Here is a 24,885-nt window from a genome sequence, read left to right as displayed (position 1 = left end):
GAAATGCAACATAAAACTACTACTGGTCTTCACTGTATGATTATAATACATCAGTACTCTTTAAAACTACTAAAGTTACCCAGTCAAGAGCGTGACTGTTTTCTTGTTTTCTTGTTATAGTTGTTTGATTATTATAATGACACACTAGACAGCAGCAGGTCTATTAACTTACATATATAATTATAAGTCCGACATTTTAATACAAATCCGCTTTTTTCCCCGCTGTTTACGTACACTTTAGACGTCACTCTCTGTGTTAACATGAATACCTCTCCGAGAAGGGCATTTTGGCGGAATTCTGAAATGTATTTGACCGTTCAAGCGCGCATTAGCACGAGCATTTTCCGAACGCGCATGTTCAGCAAACACACATACACCTCCTGTCAATCAAACAGGGCGCAGCAGTTACTAGATCACTAGCGAATTATAAAATTACGTGCTCTGGATTACTTTTAACAGCAGAATAAGAATATGAACTTTTCAACAAGTGAGGCCTAGGCTATCACGAATATAGCCGATTATTTTTTCCGTATTGACGTTTTAATCAGTCTGCTTAAGTAAAATTCTCTTTCACTTGTACCTTCAAAAATCCACTTGTCCCGGACAAGCGTTAATATCGAGCCCTGATTAAATATTGTATTCAATATTCTCTGATAACAATTTTTTCTTCTGCAGTATAGCTCATAAAGTAAATGTACATTGTTTTAAAAGAGTTTTAGATATTGTTTTGGAAAACAAGCCAAAAAAGACTAATCAAAAATGTATTTTGTTCCAGTGTATAATGGGCTAAGACTACACTCTCACTTTTATGTTCACTTCGATCCATCTTTAACTAAAAAAAAAAAAACCTTTCTCTTCTTAATAGAGCTGTGTATCGTCAATTTTCTTTGTTCAATGATTGGAGATCATGATAAGATACACACAGTGAACATGACAATATATTATGATTCACTACATCGCGAACCATCACGTTATAATCTAGCTGCAGCAAACGCACACAAGTGACAAACGTCCCCGCGCTACAGTGTGCATCAGCCGGGAGAAGATTCAATCACTTCACGCAACTCATAGACGCGCCGCTGACTGCACATAGAAATGCCAGATTCTGAGTTTATTTTCATAACCCGCTTCCTTATTATTTGAACTTTAATAAAGGATGCTTTAAAGATATAACGCCGGGGTGTTTTATTGCCAAATGGAATGTGGCACAATAATCATTTTATCTCGATTATCTTGTTTTCATGATCGTTGGAGGCTAAAATCGTAATTGAAAATAACATTTGATTAATCGCCCAGCCCTAATCTCATCTTCATCAAAGTCACAAATATAGACAAACAAAATGTGCTTAAGCTAACAACACACAAACAATTATAATCTTTAATGTCTTTATTGAACACATCCCATTAAACATTCACAGTGATGTGGAAAAAGTAAGTGAACACTTGGATTTAATAACTGGCCAATCCTCCTTTGGCAGCAATAACCTCAACCAAGTGTTTCCGGTAGCTGGGGATTAGACCTGCACAACATTCAGAAGAAATTTTGGACCATTCTTCCTTACAGAACTGCTTCAGCTCAGCCATATTCTTAGGATGTCTGGTGTGAACGGCTCTCTTGAGGTCATTCCACAGCATCTCTATTGGGTTAAGGTCTGGGCTCTGACTGGGCCACTCAAAAAGGTGAATTTTCTTTTTTTGAAGTCATTCTGTAGTGGATTTACTTCGATGTTTAGAGTCATTGTCCTGCTGCATCACCCAACTTCTACTGAGCTTCAGCTGGTGCACAGCCACCCTGACATTATCCTGTAAGATATCTTGATAAACTTGGGAATTCATTTTTCCCTCGATGATGGCAAGCGGTCCAGGCCCCGAAGTAGCAAAGCAGCCTTAAATAACGATGCCCCCTCTACTGTACTTCACCGTTGGGATGATGTTTTCATGTTGGTATTCAGTGCCCTTTTAACGCCATACGTAGTGCTGCATGTTCTTCTCAAACATTCAGCCTTAGTTTCATCAGTCCACAAAACATTATCCCAGTAGCAATGTGGAGTGTCAAGTTGGTCTTTGGCAAACTTCAGGCGAGTGGCAATGTTTTTGTTGGAAAGCTGCAGCCTCCTTCATGCCTGTTTAATGTTTTCCGTACAGTAGACTCGTGAACAGAGATGTTAACCAGTTCCAATGATTCCTTCAAGTCTTTAGCTGTCACTCTAAGGTTCTTTTTTTCATTTATGCATTTGGCAGATGCTTTTATCCAAAGCGACTTAAGGTAGTGTTTAAATAAATACAGTTGTTAATTGTTAGTTCATGTTAGTTAAAAATGCATTAATTAATGTTAACAAATACTAACACAGTTTTAAATTAAAAGTTTTATATGTTGAAATTAACTTTAACCAAGATTAATACATGCGGTAAAAGTACTGTTCATTGTTAGTTTATGTTAACTAATTTAGTTAAAGGTGCAGTATGTAAATTTTTTCATGTAATATTCGCCTTTTTTTTGCCAATGTGTGAATGGATTGTAACACAACTTAAAAAATGAGCCCTTCCTGGACTTCCTAGGTTGCCTATTAAAGCCTGTAGACTGATTTTCATGTGAAGGGAGCGGGTCGCTTTTGCCGGGAAAATCCAAAGGATGTGACGTTTATGCACACTCCCGAGAGCCTTGCTTCAGTGCTTCTCTTCCGTTATTCAACAGTGACAACAAACTGCAACATTAGGTAACGTTATCTTAGAGATGAAATCCAGCAAATGTCCGGCTCTCAGCACAACACCGACTCCTACACAAACTCTGAGGAAGCCAACAAAAACTAAAAAACATTTATCCATTGAATCCTGTCTGGCTAAGCAGGAACGTGATTGTGGCTGAGTGAAAACTAGAGTGAACATCGGCAGGGCATTTGATTCCTGGAGGGACCTTCGTTCGACCCTGAATTGGCGTTCTTCTTATTGGACAGGTAAGCTTACATAACTGCAAAGCATGTGAAATATAGAGCCATAAGGACTGATCTGTGTAATTTTAGCCAACTTGATCTTGCACAGTAACTGTCATAAACAATGTTAATCTGTAATTATTCAGCAAGGTAAACTACAATAACACATGAAATGAATGCTAGACAATGTTCAAGATAATGCAAAAAGCTCCATCATTAGTGTAACGTAACTTGGTTATACAGAAAATATAAACATTCTATTATTATATAACAATATAATTATAATTATAATTGTTTTTATTTCTCACACATTATACATTTGCACATATACAGTGAAATTCTTTTTTTCACATATCCCAGCTAAGCTGGGGTCAGAGTGCAGGGTCAGCCATGATACAGCACCCTTGGAGCAGATAGGGTCAAGGGCCTTGCTCAAGGGCCCAACAGGGGCATCTTGGCAGTACTGGGGCTTGAACCCCTGACCACCACTGCCCCCTGCTGAGCCACCACTGCCCCAAACTGAGCCACCACTGCCCCGATAGCACATCGATATATCAAAATGACAGTTATGATGGAATCACATCAATACTGAATTGTGTCAACATATTTATAATGTACAGTCTCTTTTATAAACAGCTACTGTCATCATCCACCAAATTTAGCTAACAGCTATTGATAAGGCTGGCTAGCTAGCTAACGCCGACATAGGCTATCGTATAAATGCAGTCAATGTATCATGCAAAGAAAAGTGATTACTTCAAACTACAGTCTCGCATAGTCAGACCTATATCCACACTTTGTTTTAGCCCTGTTCCAGTACTGGAGAGTCAAATATAATATACAGTCTCAAAGTTTGTAGTAAAACAATCATAACTGTGTAATTTTAATTATGCTACCTCATCTGTCAGCATGATGCCGGTGAATCACGTTACGTCATTGCTTTGGTCGATTCTCGTGTCCCTATGGAGTGTGTGCATGAGCGCGAGTAACAGGTAGCTGGCTGCAGTTCACTTAACGGCCACAGGTGTCATTAATAACAAGTGTTTCTGAATCTTACATACTGTACCTTTAACTAATGTTGACAAATGGACCTTGTTTCCAATATCATTTTAATGTAAATAAATATTTTAGGCATTTTAGTGCCTGCCAATAATTCCTACTAACATTTACAAGATGTTTTTTTTTTCTCACTTTAACCTACTTTTTGCACTTTTAATCCTGTTATACGCTCACAGATTTGCTGCTGTCACAGTAAAAATACTTCATTCAAACTCATGACCAAAAATATGTTATAAAATATCACTTCTTAAATAGATAACACAAAAGGAAAATAGTTTTGAATTGAAAAATGATTAAACGTTTCGGCACTAATGCTGAATAACAGGATATTGCTCATAATCATGAAATAAATTTGGTTAAAATTTTAAAAACAATTTTTACTGTATATGAGTGTTTACATACTAGTGTCATTTCTAACAGGGTTACCTTTGTTAAGCTTTTAGTGATCTTACACTATTTTACTTGTTTCAGTTATAATCTTATAGTTAAATCTGACAGCATGCACTATCATAAATTTGCTAGTTAATTAGTGACTAAGAAGTAGTTTAGAATCTTAAATGGTTCTAATAATTATTTTACATCATACTGTTTATTTAGTTATTGCTTACATTTTTTAAATCCTAAAACTTAAGTTAGATTTCGAATAGCAGATTTTCAATGTGGTCTCAGTGTTTTGGACCCCACTGTATATAATGCTTTGTATTTCTTAAAATACATTTGTAGTTCAAGCAAATTCATTGTTAATTATGGTTGTTTTGAAGTTGTCTTAAATTAATTTTCACATATTACAACGGACATTGGTTTTAAGTACTAAAATAATAATTATAATGGATTACAAACTTGTTTTTTAAATTATGATTATATGCATGATTTTTATGCAGTTAGAATCAGAGTTGGGTAACGTTATTTTTTAAAGTAACTTGTTAGAATATCGCGTTACTCCTTAAAAAAGTAACTTAAATATATATATTTTTTATGGAAAGCATAACTTTAATTTTGCATTACTTTTTTCTCACAGCCACTCTCTCTTCAGCTATGCTATGCATTCCATACAAATATGTCATGCATTGCATATTGAGACATTACAGGTCATGCTAGATACTGTACAACATTCATGTCAAAACAACATAGTAAACAAACAGATATTTAGAAAGTAGGTCTTCACGTCATATTTATAATAAAGAATCAATAACAGGAATATGCATGATTTGTTTTTCCATCAACATGGCAGCCAATATGAATAATGAAGAATAACCACTGTCTTACCTAAATCAGCAAAGTCCAACACTTGAACCTGCATAAGATATGTCATCATGTGCTGTGCCCATCGACAATGCCAGAGTCAACTTGAGATGATTTTCAAAAGTCAGGATAATTTCAGTGGGGAATGCCAGTCTATCATGTTCAAGGAATAAATTAATATTTTTCACTTCAATATTTTTCATCTCAGTGCATGCTTGTTTTGAGTTGATCCATGGTGCGTACAGACTAGAGGTCTGCAACCCGACCCAGGCCCGACGGGACACGAGAACCTGACAGGTTGGGTTCGGGTTTGTAATTAATGAAAAAATAAACAGGCTTACCGAACTTATTTCACGCACTCTCACTCACAGACATGTGCGAATGGACGAGTTAGGGGCTGTTCGCACTGAATGTGTTTTTGCATGCGTCTGTTCTGTTTTCCCATTGTTTAAACACATTCTGGACGAATGTCATTGACATTTGCACCGCGTCTCGCACAGGACCGGCATATTTTAATGTCAAGTTAAAAAGAACTTCAAGTTTTCAAAAATGCATGTTGAGACACCTGCGCTCTTTTTCATTCTTTGTACTGCATCTAGATTCTTTTTAGCGCAGTTGTCACAAAGATTCAACAATCTAAACAAGTTAAGGCTGCATAGAGGGGACTGTTGCAGTGTTTCATATTATTCCAGATTGTTCTGCACCAAGTGAAGTTTCAGCAAATAAATGGTAAGTCAATGCTTTTTTTCCCCTTCTGCTCTAGTGTCCTGAGGGGTTGCTGTGCCTTAAAACTGTGTGTGTTTACTGTTTCAGTACTGTTACGAATGTTGCATATATGCTTACATAAATATAGCCTATTGCAACAGTACTTGCTAGGAGAAGAAATTAGATAGAAAGCGATTTCGGTTCGGGCTTAAAATCTGATGGTATCGTTTGGGCTGGGTAGGGTCGGGCCACACAGTCTCGGGTACGGGTCGGGTTTCATTTTAAGGCCTGTGCAGACCTTCTTGGTTGACGTTCCAATTTCTCCCATTCATTTAAATAGAAGTGACTCGTCTCTCTCTGCTAAATAGTCTCTGGCCTCACACTCTATAGAACTACAATGCCATCATGCACTATGTCTCCTCCCCAAAGTTTCACACTTTTACTCCTGATTTCTTGCAATACAGGGACAGTAGAGGTGTACAAAAGCAACATGTTACTTTATTTAAAAAGTAACTCAGATATTATAGTCTAAAATAAAAAATATTTCGTTACTTTACTTAATACTCAAAAAGTAATCTGATTACATAACACACGTTACTTTTATCGCGTTACCCCCAACACTGTTTAGAATCGAAGTAAAGCCATTGCGTGTGATGTTGATCATGGGTTGCTTATCCTGACGTGACTCTGTGTCATCTCATCTTTGAAAAGAAAAGCTTGAAGCCAAACGGAAGCATTACGGGTCTCTTATATAAGCTGCCCTTCATCTGTGATTGATGCTCACTGAGAGTAAATGGCATTTCAATTACAAAAGAAAGAGAGCATCTCAAATAGAAAGAGAAAAAGTCATCTTGAAAGAGGCAGATTTGAAAGTGTATTAAAATATATTGCTTTTAACAATTTTAGCTTTGAAATTTGTCTGTATTAAAAACAAAATGAAAGCGAGCAAATAGCTAGGTGTATTATATAACCACGTTTTTATGTTTTATTTAAAGTGACTGGTTTAGTAGATTTCTCGTTTATGTCAAAATAGAGACATTGTTAACAAAGCTTTCAGGTCTCAGAGGAAATATAACGCTATGTGATGGGGTGCTAGGGATTCCATGCACAGAAAAAAAGTAATTTCAAGTTCATTTTGATTTAGATGTGACCAAAAGTGCCGATGTCTAAGTCAGTTTGTTGTTTACTCTATAAATAGTCTCTCCACTTCCATTGGTTCGTCCCATTTATAGTGATCTGCGAACAGTAGCCTCGCTGCGAGTACAAGAGGTGGGCATTACCTCGTTGATTGCCTCCACTAAGCTAGTTCAACACGCTGTCAGTCAGTGTCTCATTGGCACGTGACTTTTCGCCTGTATTCCCTGCTTCTCCCCTCACGTTCAGGCCATGCTGTAGCTCAACGAGATTGCAATGAGCTCAAGGGAGGCGTGAGAGACGTTTTATCCGCCGGTGTCACTGTTTGACAGAGTGACTTTAGAAATATGAATATTATACACATTATCTGAGCTCACTTTTCGTTATATTTTATTTGTTTTATTTATGTAGTCTATTATTTTTCTAACCCGAATTTTTGAGGAGGGACTGCCTCCGTTGCCTCCTCGGAGAAAAAGCCACTGCCTCATCCAGTTTCCTTGAAAAGCTTGAGTTTGCGCAGGGTGCCGAATGCCGCGTGGGCCTGATTGGACTCTTCAAGGGCTGTGTGTTTGACACACCTCATGTAGACTCAGAACAGTAGGTGGTATCAGCAAGTTTGACAACAAGCCCAAAACGTGAAATAAACCCCTCAATTTTAAATAAAATAGAATAAGTTGCAAGACAGGCCAGGCCACCAGGATTTCTCCCAGTTTTCCTGATGGCCAATCCAGGTCTGAGTGCTGGTCAGTGTTTCTAAGACTCTTTCGTTTCCAGTCAATCTGAATTACAAATCTGTAATGTCTGTCATTGCGCACTAAGCAGTGATGACACTATTTGCATATCCTGATGCTTTGCTGCACGATTATCATAAAAGAAATTTGATTTAATGAATCTTGAAGCTTTATGTAAATTAAATCTGATTCATCTACTAATTAAATGTAAATAAATATAAATACACTGCAAGCAAGCAATGTAACAAAACTAGTGCGCTTCCATTATAATCAATGATGCTCTCTGCATTGCAGTATAATCAATGTGCTTCAATCATTACAGGAGTGTTGTAGTTTGCCACAGTACAGAAAAGGAAGTAGCAAATAAAGGGCTACAGATAACCTTGTGGAGGGCTGGATTTGACCCTGCAGTATTTATCTCCTGCAGTGTGACAGTAAAAATAAAATGTTTATCATGATTTACTGAGTGAAGAGCAGTTGACACCACCCAAAGAAAGAAATTAAGTAATGCAACTCACAAATTTGTATGTAAATCCCTTTATTTGTGTGGAGATTTATTAGATTCACTTTCTCTCTCTGTCTCTGCACACATCAGGTGCACATGGTTGTCTGAGGTAAATATATAAGGTCAAAGGTTGGAGCACTGAACTCTGTGTGACCTCTGTAGATGGAAGTTGAGCTGCAGGAACACATAACAACACATTTCGTCCATGACTTAAAGACACACTTGAATTATTCAGAGAAACTAAACCCTGCTGCTTAAAGGAACAAATGAATGCATTTTATAAGCAATTTGATATGCTAATCTAGAACAATGAACATGACTCTGATGTTCAGCATAAAATATGATTTATAGTGTATTTGAGCCGCCATTAAAAATAGAGTGATGGAAAGATCGGATCATTTTACTGACTTGTATCTTTGAATCTTGTTCAGCAAAATGAACAAATCTTTTTTCAAGTCATTTCATTATTTGCCACCTGAGAGCCGCATAGGCTCTACAGGAAACACAAATAATTAATTCCCTTTATGACTGGGTCTTTGGATCAGAATCTTTCGTTCATTTGTCACGTGACTGTTAGGCTCCGAATAGAAGATGAACAAATTGTCCATGACTGACAATTACTGATCTTCCTTAATTTTTCTCTTTACAGCTTAATGTTCAGTGTGTTGTAGTTGTTTGTATCATGATCAAAATACACTCACCAACCACTTTATTAATTAGGTAAACCTGTAAAACTAGTACTTATTCATGTAATTATCTAATCAGCTGTGTGGCAACAGTGCAATGCATAAAATCACGGAATGGGAATGCCTTGTTGATGACAGAGGTCAATGGAGAATGGCCAGGGCTGCGTTTCCCAAAGGCATCGCAAGGTTATGTTGATTGTTGATTGGCTCCAATGGTTTCTACGATCTACTAAGGATTATGATGCTTTTAGGAAATGCAACCCAGACTGGTTCGAGCTGACAGAACGGCTATGGTAACTCAGATAAACACTCTGTACAATTGTAGTGAGCAGAATAGCATCTCAGAATACACAATATGTCACACCTTGAGGCGGATGGGCTACAACAGCAGAAGACCACGTCAGGTTCCACTTCTGTCAGCCAAGAACAGAAAACGTCATGGTTACTTGTGTAACCTCCGTTCCCTGATGGAGGGAACGAGACATTGTGTTGATGTAGTGACACTAGGGGTCACTCTTGGGAGCCCGAGACACCTCTGGTCTTTGATAAAAGGCCAATGAAAATTGGCGAGTGGTATTTGCATGCCACTCCCCCGGATATACGGGTATAAAAGGAGCTGGTATGCAACCACTCATTCAGGTTTTATGCTGAGGGCCGATATAAGGTCCGGCCATTTCAGCGGGTAGTTCAGCGTTGTGGCAGGAGGGACACAACGTCTCATTCCCTCCATCAGGGAACGGAGGTTACACAAGTAACCATGACGTTTCTATCTGTCACTCACTCGACGTTGTGTCGATGTAGTGACACTAGGGGTCCCTATACGAAATGCCACAATTGGCTGAACTGTGTTTCGTGAACTGGCGGTGTGGTGGGCAGACTACTGTGTGCCTCAGCCAACACACCAGGTCGACACGTAACCTCCCCCAACATAGTTATGAGGGTCAAACGGCTCTTTGGGGACAAGTCGACTACCCATAAGATAGAGACAGGTTAACCCAGTCGTGGCCTCTTTTCCCCTTCTCTTTTTCCACTCGCTAAAAAAGAAGGGGGATTATCCAACTGGGCCGCCAGGTCTAGTCGGGGGGTGTCCCTCCCAAGGGGAAGACACCGTGGAGACCACACCTCGCCCAAAGAGAGGGGGGGATATTTAAGTGGAAGAATACGTCACATGGTCTTTCCAACCATGTGGAGAGTCTTCAAGGTAGATCCTACCCAACGGGGGAGGAGCTACTATAAAACATAGAGACTGGGGCAGAGGGGCTCTGCCCAAGGAAGATGCAGTTTGCCAACAGGGAAACGAATTAGCGGAAGACATATATCGCATGAGGTTAGCCTTACAGGGAACCGCCACATGCGGAGCACCTAACCCAGAACAGGACTCTTAGTTAGCACATGTACTGTGCCGGCAGCGAGTCTCTCCGAAAACTCGACTGCCACAGGGCTCGGAGGAAGTCAACCAGGGAGCAAAGTTTGTGAACACTACTGGGAATTAATGGCGCACGTCTTCAGCTCAAAAGGAGGTGGAAGGCGCAATGTGCAAGCGATGCACCCGGCCGGCTATCCTGGGCTTATCCGTTTGTATTGCGTGCCACTATCTGGGACAAAACCGGTTCCACCCGGAGGTTGTAGAACCTTGCAAAGGTGTTGGGTGTTGCCCAGCCTGCTGCTCTGCAAATGTCTGGCCAGGGCCCAGGAAGCTGCTACACCCCTGGTAGAATGGGCTTGTAGCCCTACCGGGTGCGGCATGTCCTGGGCGATATATGCCATAGTTATGGCGTCAGTGAGCCAGTGGGCGATCCTCTGCTTGGAGACAGCGCTTCCTTTCCGCTGTGCACCAAAGCAGACAAAGAGCTGCTCAGAGATCCTAAAGCTCTGCGTGCGATCCAAATAGATGCGTAAAGCGCGTACCGGACACAGCAACGACAGGGCTGGGTCTGCCTCCTCCTGGGGCAGCGCTTGCAGGTTCATCACCTGGTCCCTAAAAGGGGTGGTGGGAACCTTGGGCACATAGCCCGGTCGGGGTCTCAGGATCATGTGAGAGTAACCCGGACCGAACTCCAGGCACGTTTCGCAGACAGAGAACGCTTGCAGGTCTCCTACCCTCTTGATGGAAGTGAGTGCAGTCAGGAGGGCAGTCTTCAAGGAGAGTGCCTTAAGCTCGGCTGACTGCAAAGGTTCAAAGGGGGCTCTCTGTAGACCCTGAAGAACTACAGAGAGGTCCCATGAGGGAACGAGGGGCGGTCTGGAGGGATTCAGCCTCCTGGCGCCTCTTAGGAACCTGATGATCAGGTCATGCTTCCCTAAGGACTTACCGTTGACTGTATCATGGTGTGCACCTTCAAGGTGGAAGGGGACAGCCTCCCTTCCAACCTCTCCTGCAGGAAGGAAAGCACTGATCCGACTGCGCATCTCTGGGGGTCTTCCCATCGGGAAGAACACCACTTAGCGAACAGACGCCACTTAAAGGCATACAGGCGCCTCGTAGAGGGGGCCCTAGCCTGAGTGATCGTGTCTACCACCACAGGAGCCTCTGAAAAAGTTTCAGTGGAACCGCTGTTTTCCGTTTTAACGCCTTCAAACAGGCCAGCACCGACTGGCCATGCTCGTTCGTAAGGCGCGCCGTCAAAGATACTGAGTCCAGCTCCAAACCGAGAAAAGAGATGCTCTGAACTGGGAGGAGCTTGCTCTTTTCCCAGTTGACCCGAAGCCCTAGTCGGCTGAGGTGTGAGAGCACCATGTCCCTGTGTGCGCACAACATATCTCGACAGTGAGCTAGGATTAGCCAGTCATCAAGATAGTTGAGAATGCGAATGCCCACCTCCCTTAACGGGGCAAGGGCAGCCTCTGCGACCTTCGTGAAGATGCGAGGAGACAGGGACAGGCCGAAAGGGAGGACTTTGTACTGACACGCCTGACCCTCGAATGCAAACCGCAGGAAGGGTCTGTGTCGAGGAAGGATCGAGACGTGGAAGTACGCGACCTTCAGGTCTTCAGGTTCTATTGTGCCTTTCCGTAGGAGGGTAGATCGTGATGACGACCGTGCCCACCGAGTATGTGACCCAGGGAGGAAGGAAACCGCTCTTTTGCTGAACTGTTGGGTACCGCAGCCACTTGGGCATGCGGCGAAATCAAACAAAAAGACAACAAAAGATTTTCCACCCGGCCTTCCACCGGGGGATGGCGTGGCTTTCTTACCAGCTCCAGGTGAGTGGGTTCCTTCATCCTTGGGTCGCCCATCTCAGGGGCGTTTGGCGACCTCCGTGGGTTCTTAGGCACCGACTGTGAGACGGGTGGCGTCTGCTTCCTGCGGTGGGCTCCATGCCGGGGCCAGGCTGAAGGGGTGGGCTGCGGCGGAGCCGGTGCAGTCACCGCTGGGGCACGCCCTTGGCGACGAGCAGACGGGGTGTGGGATCTTGAGCCGCGCTGGGGCAGGATGTGCCGGATAGCCTCCGTCTGCTGCTTCACCACCGAGAACTGCTGGGCAAAGTCCTCGACGGTGTCGTCGAATAGGCCAGCCTGGGAAATGGGGGCAGCAAGAAACCGTGTCTTGTCGGTCTCACCCATCTCGACCAGGTTGAGCCAAATGTGGCGCTCCTGGACCACAAATGTGGCCATCGTCCGCCCGAGAGACCACGCCATGACCTTCGTCACTCGGAGAGCGAGGTCGGTTGCCGAGCGCAGTTCCTGCATCAAATCTGGGGCGGAACTACCCTCGTGCAGTTCTTTCAATGCCTTGGCTTGGTGGACCTGCAGGAGAGCCATGGCGTGCAGGGCAGAGGCGGCTTGTCCAGCAGCGCTGTAGGCTTTAGCCGTCAGGGACGACATGAGCCTACAGGGCTTGGACGGGAGCTTTGGGCGTCCGTGCCAGGTGGCGGCGCTCTGCGGGCATAGGTGCACCGCGAGCGCTTTATCCACCGGGGGAATCGCCATCGAGGGTAGTGAGAGTGTGGGAACTGTGGAATTGGGGCCGGGCAGTAAAAGGTGCCTCCCACAATTTCGTCAGCTCCTTGTGCACTTCCTGGAAAAAAGGCACTGGAGCGGGGCGTGGCTGCTTTGAGGGGCACCGCTAGCCCAGGAACCAATCATCATGCCGCGAGGGTTCAGGGGAGAGCGGAGGTTCCACTCTAACCCGACGCTCGCGGCCACCCGGGAAAGCATGTCCGTCATTTCGGCATCAGCCTGTGACTGGGCAGTCGTCCCTGAGGGGGGAAGCCCAGCTGAGGCTTCTGCATCCGTCTGGACAAGCCCGCTCTCGGATGCTGCGCTCGAGAGCTCATCATCTTCGCGGGCTCCGAACAAGAAGCCAGACTCGCCGTGAGACGAGCCGGCGAACTCATCCGGAAGCCCAACTGGGGCAGACGAGCATGCTGGGGAATGGGAGGTCCGCGGGGGGATACCCGGCAGAGGCAATCCCATTGGGGTCCCCAAATCGCCCCCAGTGCTAGCCGCGCTGGCCTCATACCCGTAGGTAGAAGGACCGAGGCGGGGAGCCGCTGGGGCGGTTTGCTTTCTTATGAAAGCAAGCCGCAACCGCAACGTTGCCATGGTCCATCCACAAACGCTGCCTCCATGTGGGTCGCGCCCAGACACGAAAGACAGCGATCATGACCATCCGAAGTTGAGAGATAACAACCGCAACCAGGAATAACACACAATCGGAAAGGCATCTTTAAAAAGACACGTCTCTAAAAAGACGTTCCGTGTGTGCCGCTCTTTTAGAGAAATATACTCTTTTAGAGGAAAAAAGCTCTTTCAGAAAATATACTCTCTTTGTTTTCTGCTGAAGCGCCCAGGGGCGTTCTCTGCAGTGCACCAGTGCAGAGGAGGGAGAAGCTGCTGAAATGCGCCGTCAGATCCATCAGAGGTGAATGAACAGTAGAATTCAGCTCAATGAGCATGGACATCAACAAATCAGTGGTTGCAAACCAGCTCCTTTTATACCCGTATGTCCGGGGGAGTGGCATGCAAATACCACTCGCCAATTTTCATTGGCCTTTTATCAAAGACCAGAGGTGTCTCGGGCTCCCAAGAGTGACCCCTAGTGTCACTTCATCGACACAACGTCGAGTGAGTTACAGATAGGGAACTGATGCTACAGTAGGCCTACCATCTCCTAAGCTGAAATCTAGATTCATCAGACCAGGCTATGCTTTTCCAGTCTTTACAACTGTCCAGTTTTGGTGAGCCTGTGTCCACTGCAGCCTCAGCTTTCTGTTCTTGGCTGACAGAAGTGGAACCCGACGTGGTCTTCTGCTGTTGTAGCCGATCCGCCTCAAGATTCAACATGTTGTGCATTTTGAGATACTATTCTGCTCACTTTAATTGCACAAAGTGGTTAACTGAGTTACCGTAGCCTTTCTGTCAGCTCGATCCAGTCTGGCCATTCGCCATTGACCTCTGTCACCAACAAGGCGTTTCTGCCACAGAACTGCCGCTCACTGGATGTTTTTTGTTTTTTGCACAATTTTGAGTAAACCATTAGGTATACCTAATAAAGTGGTCGGTGAATGTATGTCAGTGTGACAATAAATGACATTTTAAAATCATACGATTTTCCGTGATGAATTATTTTCATGTATTTAATCATTTGGGGCTTCGTCATAGCTTTTGCAGTCTTATGATATTTTCTGAAGAGAAGATAAAAGTTGTAAATCCATTATAAACAGTTTAGGACTGGACTTGAATTTTAGACATCTTGCTTTATACAGTAAATGTGTTTTTTTTCCCCATCATACATTATTACCCCATTCAATGTTATGGAAAAGAACCATCATGACAGAAACATTTACAAAGTTATAAATTGCAAGGAATAAGGAAGCTAAAATTTAAGACCAGAAACTCTTAATGTAACTGTACGGGCAAAAAAAACAACAACAAAAAAAAAACTAATTGTTTGTATTTAAGGAAGGTTGGGAGTATGAACTCATTTCTGTTTCCTGTACAGAGTCAATGCCGCTGTCACATGTCAAATTAATGAAACACAAACTATTAATTTTGCGCATGCAAAACAAATCCTATTAAGGTCAGTTTAACACTCGAGAGATTTAACTTACAACTATTTAGGTTACTTAAATAGATTTTTCTTCATCCAGCTTTAGCACAATAAGGTTTTTGGACATATCGTATGAATACAGTAATCATTCAGTATTATTCTATTATAATCTGATGCCACAGCAGCCTGCTTTTTTGAAAGGAAATTTTGATAAACTTCAACTAGCGAGTCACGTGAACAAGTTTTTAGAGGTCAAAGTCTATCTCTGCCTCTTTCTCTCACACATACCTATGTCATCAATTGTTGTGCTCTTATTGGTTCTTCAATAGTTGGAGTAGTTACACTGAAGGTCTGCATTGTGCGAACATTTCATCTAAGATGTCGGACCATATCACACTTTGTGATCAAAGACTATATAGTTGAACTATTTATGGTGATCTTAACATTATATTTGGTTGAAATATGAAAGACGTATGCTTGAATAGTTTTGTGAGATTCACAATCATTCTTGATAATGGAATATTAATGAAAATATTAAGGGTTTATTATTTTAATATTTTCATTCTTGCAATCTGTCTATAGAATACATAAAAACCCTGGGCTTGACTAAAAGTCCAATGTGAATAATAGCACACTGTGATCTGACACAAGCCCACTCCACTGCAGCCCACCCACATACAGCACACTAATCACACACTTCACATAACACATACAACCACATCCTCACACATACAATAGACACATCTACACACAACCACATACCCAAACGCATAAATGCACACTTGATTGTCAGCAAGAACATTTCTTGGCCCTGACACTGAAGAAAAAGAAATATTTTAAATGTTAACATCAGTGGTCGACCAATATTTTGCAGAGGCCGATGTGTTTCTTCAGACACAACGGCGCAGAGAATTGCCTGTTTGCACGTGAAGGAGCCATCTGAGACATGTAAATGACCAATCACATTTCATTTTGTTGTTACGTGCCATCGTGTTACCACAATAATAGACCATTGTGTGCAACACAATCTCATTTAAACGTTCCCGCATATCAGAGCCATATAAGACAATCTATCGGCCACCCTGCTCTCTGGATATTGGCATCAGCCATTAAAAAATCCACATCGGTTGACCTCTAGTTAACATAAAAAGCTAGGATTACAACAGGCCATAAAAGTGTTTTTGTTTTGTTTTTTCTACACATTTTATGCAATAATTGAACTGAACATAGTACTATATGACTTACAAACCTGTCTTGAACGTGTGGGGGGACAAATCAGTTTGTTCAGACGGTTCGTTTCAGTAAACCATCATTCAAAAGTGTTCTCCGAAGTACACAGTGCTGTTTATCAGTATTTTCACTAGTAGGTTATATAGCATCAAATGTTAACAACATTGTTAAGAACATCACTAACAAAAGTGTTGCCAATATGTGTAATAATGTTAATTATTAATATTAATTATTCAAATTTTGTTAACATTGTTTTCCTTTCACAGTTTTACTCCTAAACAAAGTCATTCCTTTCATTTGGTTGATCTACCATAAGCCTTGCGAATCATTTTGAATGAGAGATTTAAAGAATCAGTTTAAAAGAGTGATTCGTTAACGAATCGAACATACACTACACCACTGGGGATGAGTTTTCAATGTTGGATGTGCTATGCCTTTTTTTTTCTCAACACATAGTTTTGTGTGTATGTGTGTGTTTTTAACAACTTCGGTTTCACAACATGATCACACATAGAGGTAGATGATATATCGGTTTTAGCGATTAATCAGTGCCAACAGTTGCTTTTTGGAACTATCAGTTATCGGTAAAATGTTGATGTCTATAGTTTCCCATAGGTTTGTCATCATTTCAAAATAAGAGTCTCCTATGTATTTTAAGCTTGTTTATGCATTATGCACCAAATCTTCATTTCTTTTGGTTATTATTGGGATTGTGGTTGAAAAACAAAAAAACTGCATCTGGGATTTTATTCATTTTGGACTCTTTGTCTTTGCCTGCCATAGTATAGAAAAAATAAGAAAAATTTCGACTTGATTAATTGGTTATCGGCCTTTCCCACCATCATAGTTATCGTATTGGCAAAATCCACTGTCGGTCGACCTCTAATCACTCAGGAAGTCGGCATATTGTTTCCAAAACTTCCTGTACCTATAGGATCGTCCCCATTATGCCGATTCACTGACAAGCAGCATCTCCTATCAGAAATGTTTGCTTTTGGTGCCCCATTGTGGACATTTTACCCCGAAAATGGGGCTCACACATGCCCATACGCCCAACATCACTTATCGCTTTGGCTACTGGGGAACAGTGTTTCGAATTTCCTCAAGGACACACTAATTTTAGCCAAAAAGTCAATCCGTCCTGTCCTGAAAGAAGGGATTATGTGTGTTTATATTAATTACTGTAATGTCTCTGACTCACTTCTTTGTAGCACTGATATCAAAAGAATGGTGCTACTCCGAGTGCTGTCCTAGTCCTAGTTACTTAAAGTCCTCTGCAAAAACACTTTTCAGCTCTTCATGCTTATTCACAGCAGATATCATATAATAAAAGCCTAGTGACCATACTGAACTCTATGTACAAGTTTATAATGTTGACAGCTCCTCAATAAATGTCCACTTTGCATTAAGGTACATTTTCATATGTTATTAATGTTGAAAAAGTGTTATTAAGCATTAATAACATGTGACTTTTTTTGCATGTTTTTATAACCACATATCCATTAACAAAGGGAACATACATTTGAAGTGTTACCAATGTTTTTATGTGTCTAAATGAAAAATCTGGGTGGTTACTTGTTGGTCAGATGCTCTCTTCCTGTCTTAGTGGGACGTTCTTGGCCAGAAGAAAGCTGCAATGTGGACCAGATTTGATTTATTTTCTAGTCAAAAATCTGGCTATGTGAGAGTAATCAGGACTGAGACATCATTCCATTCAAGTGCAAATAAATCGCCCTACATTAAGTTCTTTGCATCTTCCATTGTGAAGGGAAGAACATAGATCACACAGAAATCACGTGCATGTGTATTTCCTCACAAGTCACATCAGTTACACATTTCCATTTGAGATTTCCTATAAAGCTGTCTTTAATCTGCTTTGCATCATTAAATGGAGGTTACATTAATGCCTCAGAGTCCTGGGAGAATAAGTCCATGAGGACGCTGCCATTTCAATCTTAATATAGATAACACAGCTCATCTGCCCTCCATGCGGTGTAGGCGGCAATATTTGACATGCTTGACAGAGCCAACACATTGAGTCACATTCATTTTCTGTTTCTTTCATGTACATAGTCTTCTCAAAAGTAGCCTTGCATCCACTAGAATAACAAAGAAAAGACATTAAATGAGAGTGCTCGATAAGTAATGACATGTACTTGACATTTTGCTTCAGGTGTCATATAGTTTATGACCTGCTCAGAAACAACATTTAAGGAGCTGTGTAGTGCCAGCTAGTGGACGAAGTCAAATTTTACAGGGACAGTTCACACAAAAATGAAAAATCTGTCATCATCATGTCTTCTATGTAATTAATTGTGAAATGTGCATAGAATGCACTGCATGATTAGAAACTGAATGAAAAGAAGAAAGTCACACATCCATACACTCTCTTCCTTTGTGATGTGAAATGGTTGTAGGATCATTGCTGTTATGCAGTACTTTTTGAGTGCTGTAACGTGTATAAAATATGTATGCTTATTTTGTAATTAAGTATCTATTATATAAGTATTAAATATGTATTATTTAATTAACTTAAGTTATTATAAATTACATTTATTTTTAATTAATGAATTATTATTCATTTAATATAATAATAATAATAATAATAATAATAATAATAAGTATTATTATTATAATTTAATGTATTTATTTTCTTCTTTTTCATACTTCTTAGTATTCTTAAATCTTAGTTTGTTTACAGCACATGACAACCATGCAGCTGACTGAATTTCTACTATTACTAATCATAACAATTACTACTACTAATAACAACAATAATAATACTTAATATAGTGCTTTCTGCCATACTCAAGCATAGAAGTACATACACTGGCAGCCAAAAGTTTGGAATAATGTAGAGATTTTGCTGTTTCAGAAGGAAATTGATACTTTAATTCACCAAACTGATCACAATGTATAGTCAGGACATTACTGATGTAAAAAACAGCACCATCACTATTTGAAAAAAGTCATTTTTGATCAAATCTAGACATCAGCCATCATTCCAACACCTTATCCTTGAGTAATCATGCTAAATTGATCATTTGGTACTAGAAAATCACTTGCCATTATATCAAACACAGTTGAAAGTTATTTGGTTCATTAAATGAAGCTTAACATCGTGTTTGTGTTTGTTTTTGAGTTGCCACAGTATGCAATAGACTGGCATGTCTTAAGGTCAATATTAGGTCAAAAATGGCACAAAAGAAACAGCTTTCTCTAGAAACTCTCTAGAAGGCTATACAATACTTGAAATGGCCAAAAAACTGCAGATTTCATACAAAGGTGTACACTACAGTCTACAAAGACAAAGGACAACTGGCTCTAACAAGGACAGAAAGAGATGTGGAAGACCAGATGTACAACTAAACTAGAGGATAAGTACATCAGAGTCTCTAGTTTGAGAAATAGACACCTCACATGTCCTCAGCTGACAGCTTCATTGAATTCTACCCGCTCAACACCAGTTTCATGTACAACAGTAAAGAGAAGTCTCAGGGGTGCAGGACTTATGGGAAGAACTGCAAAGAAAAAGACACTTTTGAAACAGAAAAACAAAAAGAAAAGGTTAGAGTGGGCAAAGAAACAGATATTGGACAACAGATAATTGGAAAAGAGTGTTATGAATCTTAACCCCATTGAGCTTTTGTGGGATCAGCTAGACTGTAAGGTGCATGAAAAGTGCCTGACAAGACCACCACATCTATGGCAAGTGCTACAGGAAGTGTGGGGTGAAATGTCACCTGAGTATCTGGACAAACTGACAGCTTGAATAACAAGGATCTGCAAAGCTGACATTGCTGCACGTGGAGGATATTTTGATGAGAACTCTTTGAAGAAGTTTAAGAAGTTCTGAAACATTTTTTTCAAATTGTAATAGTAATTTTTCACGTTATTAATGTCCTGACTATACATTGTGATCAGTTGAATGCCACTTAAAAAGTACCAATCCAAACTTTTGGCCACCAGTGTATATATACAAATCAAGAAATATCAAGCAGATCCAAGATGCTCACAGCCGCCAGAGAGCTCACTGGTCACAGTGCAGCGTGCAACAACACATTAAAATTCATTTGTATTGAATCCAAGAATGTCCATTATGAGTATGTGTGAAGTATGAGATGAAGATAAACATTTTCGGTGTGAAGCGGCAGCAGTTAGCAAACAAACGTTATACTGACACCTATTATCATGGATGCACAAAGTTCATATTCATCTATTGGGACAAATATGAGCCAGCTAAAAACGTACTCCGATCTCTGACCATAAAGGTGTTTCGTTACCTGTCACCAGAGACTAAGAATAATTTACCATATTTTACACACATCTCGACAAACATTAGTTAAACAAATTTTATTACAATTGGGGCTCCAGACTAATATTTGAAAGCAGTGGCACCAGTGCAACCAAGTTCTACAGTTGCACCTCATTTGATAGCGCCGGGGTGGGGGTCTGGGGCCTATAAAATGAAAAATGTACAGACAGAAATTAATAATAAAAGTGATAGAATGATTATATTACAAAAATATTTGCAATTACCAATAATAATGCATTCATTTTGAGCTGGGATTCAGATGTAAATTTACTGTCATCTCCTAAAAGTTCTAAAAACAAACAAAACCAGTTACACATTCCTACTATCAGAGTGCACTAGAAGAGAACAGATTTCACACAGAAGGAAACCTATCCCTTGATTTTATGTTTTATTTGTCCTGAAATTGTACTTTTTTCTTTTTTTTTTTTACAGAACAAGAACGAGTAACCACAGGTAAATCCAAGCATGGATCTTCACTACCTTGGTTAGATGTAACAAAAAATATTGCATTTTTGTAATGTTAAACAGTACCCCAGACACATTTAAAAACTATAAATACTGTACAAAATATAACCATAAATGAATGATATTCCTTCACTCCCCTACTTGTATGTTCATCTTGTCAGTACTGTTTAGAATGTCGGGCTGCTTAATGTGAGGGTTTTAACCCAATAAGACCTAAAGAAGAGTGGATGCTTTGTGGTGTGTGTGTGTGTGTGTGTGGTGTGTGAGTGAGAGTGTGTTTGAGTGTTTGTTCACTGAAGCTGTTTAAACTGGAGCAGAACAGAAAAAAAACAACAACATTGAAGCCGAATCTGACCACAAAAGTCTCCTGAGAGAGAGAGAGAGTATTAGAGTAGTATTTGGCTTATGTGATGCAGACCTATTTAAAGACATATTTAACTTGAGACCTCGGATTGTTTACAGTTTAAGAGACACATAAAGTAAACTTAGTTTCAAAACAGATATTTTTAATATGGTCAGTTTTGATTTTGATGCAACCAAGGGGAAAATATTACTATTAATAAAGTTATTTAATACAAGGTGGTTTGTAATATCTGGAGCTCTCGATCTGTTAACATTTCCATTAATCTCAACAGTAGTTGCTCAGATGGCACTAGTAAAACATCTGCTGTATTTGCGATTTATTTGTTTATATATTTGTAGAATACACAGCAACTTTTCAATGGCTGTCAATGGAAGTTGCATAGTTACTAGGGATGCTCTGATCAATCGGACATCATATTCAGGTCCTATGACTTGATTGGTGATCGGTAATTTGGCCGATCGCTCATGACTCAAAAGATGCGCGGCTCCTTTATGACTTGAGCAGCACTGTCATGGTTAGGGTTGCCACCCGTCCTGTAAAATACGGGATCGTCTCGTATTTAAAGATAGAATTATGCATCCTGTATCGAATCAATACGGGACGCAATTTGTCCTGTATTTAAGCTGGACAGATGGCATCATGGTGAAATCATTCCAGATCGCTAATTTAACATTGATATAAGTTGGAAAATGTGCCTATGGTGGGTAAAGGACCGTCTGAAAAGTCCACAAGTGGAGTCATGAAGACAAGTACAGGTGAAGGAAGAAAAAAAAAATACGTATAAACCAACCAAAATGTATACATAAATAAGATAAAGGAGACATATAATTGAAAAGATAAAAATAAATATATTTTTAACTTATAAAAGATGTTTTGTTTTTTTTATAAGTCAGGCGTCAGGAAAGTTCAAATTTCAGCATATAAGAAAGGGTATACATTTTTATTAATAACGCATATTAACTCTTAACATATTTATTGCTAAAACTGTGGAAGATGTGGTTAGGGGCCATGACCTCCCCCCCCCAATCCCCCACCCTCTTAAGTGTCCCTTATTTTAAAACTTCCAAAGTGGCAACCCTAGTCATGATATCACGAAGTGTGGGGAATACTGGCATAGTGTTGTAAGACAATAAACTTGATTAAACAGTTAAGAACGATACAGTAGGAGAGGGATGGCAATATGAACTGTACTGTTAATGTGGTGTTTCACATGTGACAAGGCAAAGGGAAAACAGCGCAAGCTGTGAAACGGTCTTTATTATCGTTCATGGCAGCAGCTTCTCAGTCTCCGCCGGTTATAGGCATCTCAGTAATAACACGAGTTAAAAAATGTGGTGTAATTCAAACATCTTTATTAAATATCTCCCGATTAAACTGCATTAACAATAGTAGCACCTGTAGAGTCCAGGAACATGCACCCTTTCTCCACTTTCCTTTCATCTCTTGCCCTCATGAGAGAGCGCGTGTTCCCCTCATTAAAGTTCAAGCAGCAACAAACTATTAATACAATCATCCAACTTAATGAAAAGGCAGGGAAGGAATTTATAAATATAATAATTCTTTATACAATATTAAGATGTCATAATATAATGTTTTAAATAAAATGCAAAAATAAAATAAGGAATTACAATAATTATATGAAATAATGAAAATGAATCAATAACCAAAAATGTCACATTAAGTTTAATTGCACCTATGGGTTATCGGTTTGTCTTCAGTTTGACACTAAGCTTCATTTTTTTAATAATGAATATAGAAGAATATTCTAATATTATTAATATAATATAGATAATATTTTGTTAGCCTATACTTATTTTAAAGTCTTATTAAAAAAAGCTTTTTTAATAAGCCTTTTAAACTTTTTCTGTCAGCAAAAACTAGGCAAATTGATGGGAAGAGGAAAATTCCATTAATAATGACAGTGTGCAGAAAGCTTGCATATAGCCAGTTCTGACAGAGATCCTGATAAAAGGTGAAATGATCAGTATCAGGATCGGTTTCAGCCGATCAGGTGGCAAGAAGATCGGTGATCGGTATTGGCTGTAAAAATCCTGATCAGAGCATCCCTAGTTTCACTGGCCATTTTTGAGCTAGGGTATCCAAGCCCAGCAGAGCCTGAGTCGTGGAGTACCAGGGGCGACAGTCCATGGTTTCTTGGGAGGCAAACAGGTCCATCTCAGCTCAACATGGTTACCGAGCTGAGTTTAATTCCATAAGAAGGAAACTTGGTGACTGGGCACCAACATACTCTTCACCCAACTGACTTTGAGACCCAGACACTCCAAATGTGTGAGTAACAGGTTTCTATGCTCACATGCTCGTGCCTCTGACTGCACTAAAAGCAATCAGTCGTCGAGGTAATTCAAAATACGGACACTGCTCAGCCTCAGCATAGATTGAGCACCGCATCGACACATCTCGTTAATATGTAAAGAGCTAGGGCCAAGACCAAGGGCAGAACTTTGAACTAGTATGTAGTTCCCTTGAAGGCAAATCTCAAGAATGGCCTGTGACGAGGGGCTATTTGCACAGTTCAGGTTGATTGACATAAACCAGTCCAGAGGACATGAGACAAAATCTGTCTCTGAGTAACCATTTTGAACGGAGACTTCGCGAGGTCTGGTTCAAGTGCCTCAAGTCTAGAATTGGTCGAAGGCTACTATCCTTTTTGGCGACCAGAAAATAACAGCTGTAAAAGCCTTTCTGTGTGACACACTGATACTGTCTCTATCTTTGACGAGGAGACATTGTAAAATATGGGCACGTCTTGCACCACATGGAGATGGACCAAACACTGCTGCGAACTGATACACATAGCCGCCTGACTGTACTTAGTACCCAGCTGGAAACCCTCGCCATTGGGCACAGGGGTTCTTCTGTGACTCCCTCGAGAGCCATAGAAGGAGTATGGTGGGTGGAGAGGGGAGTTGCTTTGATTCCGTTTCAAGTTTCATGCGCTCACAATGAACGCCATCAGTCTCAACAAGCGCCATTTATATAAAACAGCACTCATGTCCATCAGACAGAGGAATATATCTCAAAGCGTCAAAATGATTGACTTCAAAGGGAACTGTTTCTTTCCCCCAAGAATTAAACAATTCTAAAAGCACTCAGTCCATGCAATCAATAATAACTACACGTCCCAACTTATGTGAAGCACAAAATCAAACTACACTGAACAAAATTATAAACGCAACACTTTTGTTTTTGCCCCCATTTTTCATGAGCTGAACTCAAAGATCTAAGACTTTTTCTATGTACACAAAAGGCTTATTTCTCTCAAATATTGTTCACAAATCTGTCTAAATCTGTGTTAGTGAGCACATCTCCTTTGCCGAGATACTCCGTCCACCTCACAGGTGTGGCATATCAAGATGCTGATTAGACAGCATGATTATTGCACAGGTGTGCCTTAGGCTGGCCACAATAAAAGGCCACTCTAAAATGTGAAGTTTTACTGTATTGGGGGGGTCCGGGGGGGTCCGAAAACCAGTCAGTATCTGGTGTGACCACCATTTGCCTCATGC

The 24,885-nt window shown here is 40.6% G+C and overlaps 1 protein-coding gene across 3 annotated transcripts in view; it reads left to right on the top strand.

The window, feature by feature from the left end:
* LOC127435329 (potassium voltage-gated channel subfamily A member 5-like) overlaps positions 1 to 24,885 on the top strand; it is a 68,567-nt gene that overhangs the window by 19,234 nt on the left and 24,448 nt on the right. Inside the window, exon 2 of one of the 3 annotated variants that reach the window (XM_051688736.1) lies at positions 20,962 to 20,982. The exons of the other annotated variants lie outside the window; for them this stretch is intronic. The gene's annotated coding sequence lies outside the window, so the exon portion shown is untranslated. The remainder of the gene's footprint in view (positions 1 to 20,961; positions 20,983 to 24,885) is intronic. 3 annotated transcript variants of the gene reach the window in all.

This window comes from Myxocyprinus asiaticus, chromosome 45 (assembly GCF_019703515.2).
Source record: "Myxocyprinus asiaticus isolate MX2 ecotype Aquarium Trade chromosome 45, UBuf_Myxa_2, whole genome shotgun sequence".
NCBI classification, from domain to species: Eukaryota; Metazoa; Chordata; class Actinopteri; order Cypriniformes; family Catostomidae; genus Myxocyprinus; species Myxocyprinus asiaticus.
This window is presented reverse-complemented; position numbering and strand designations above follow the sequence as displayed.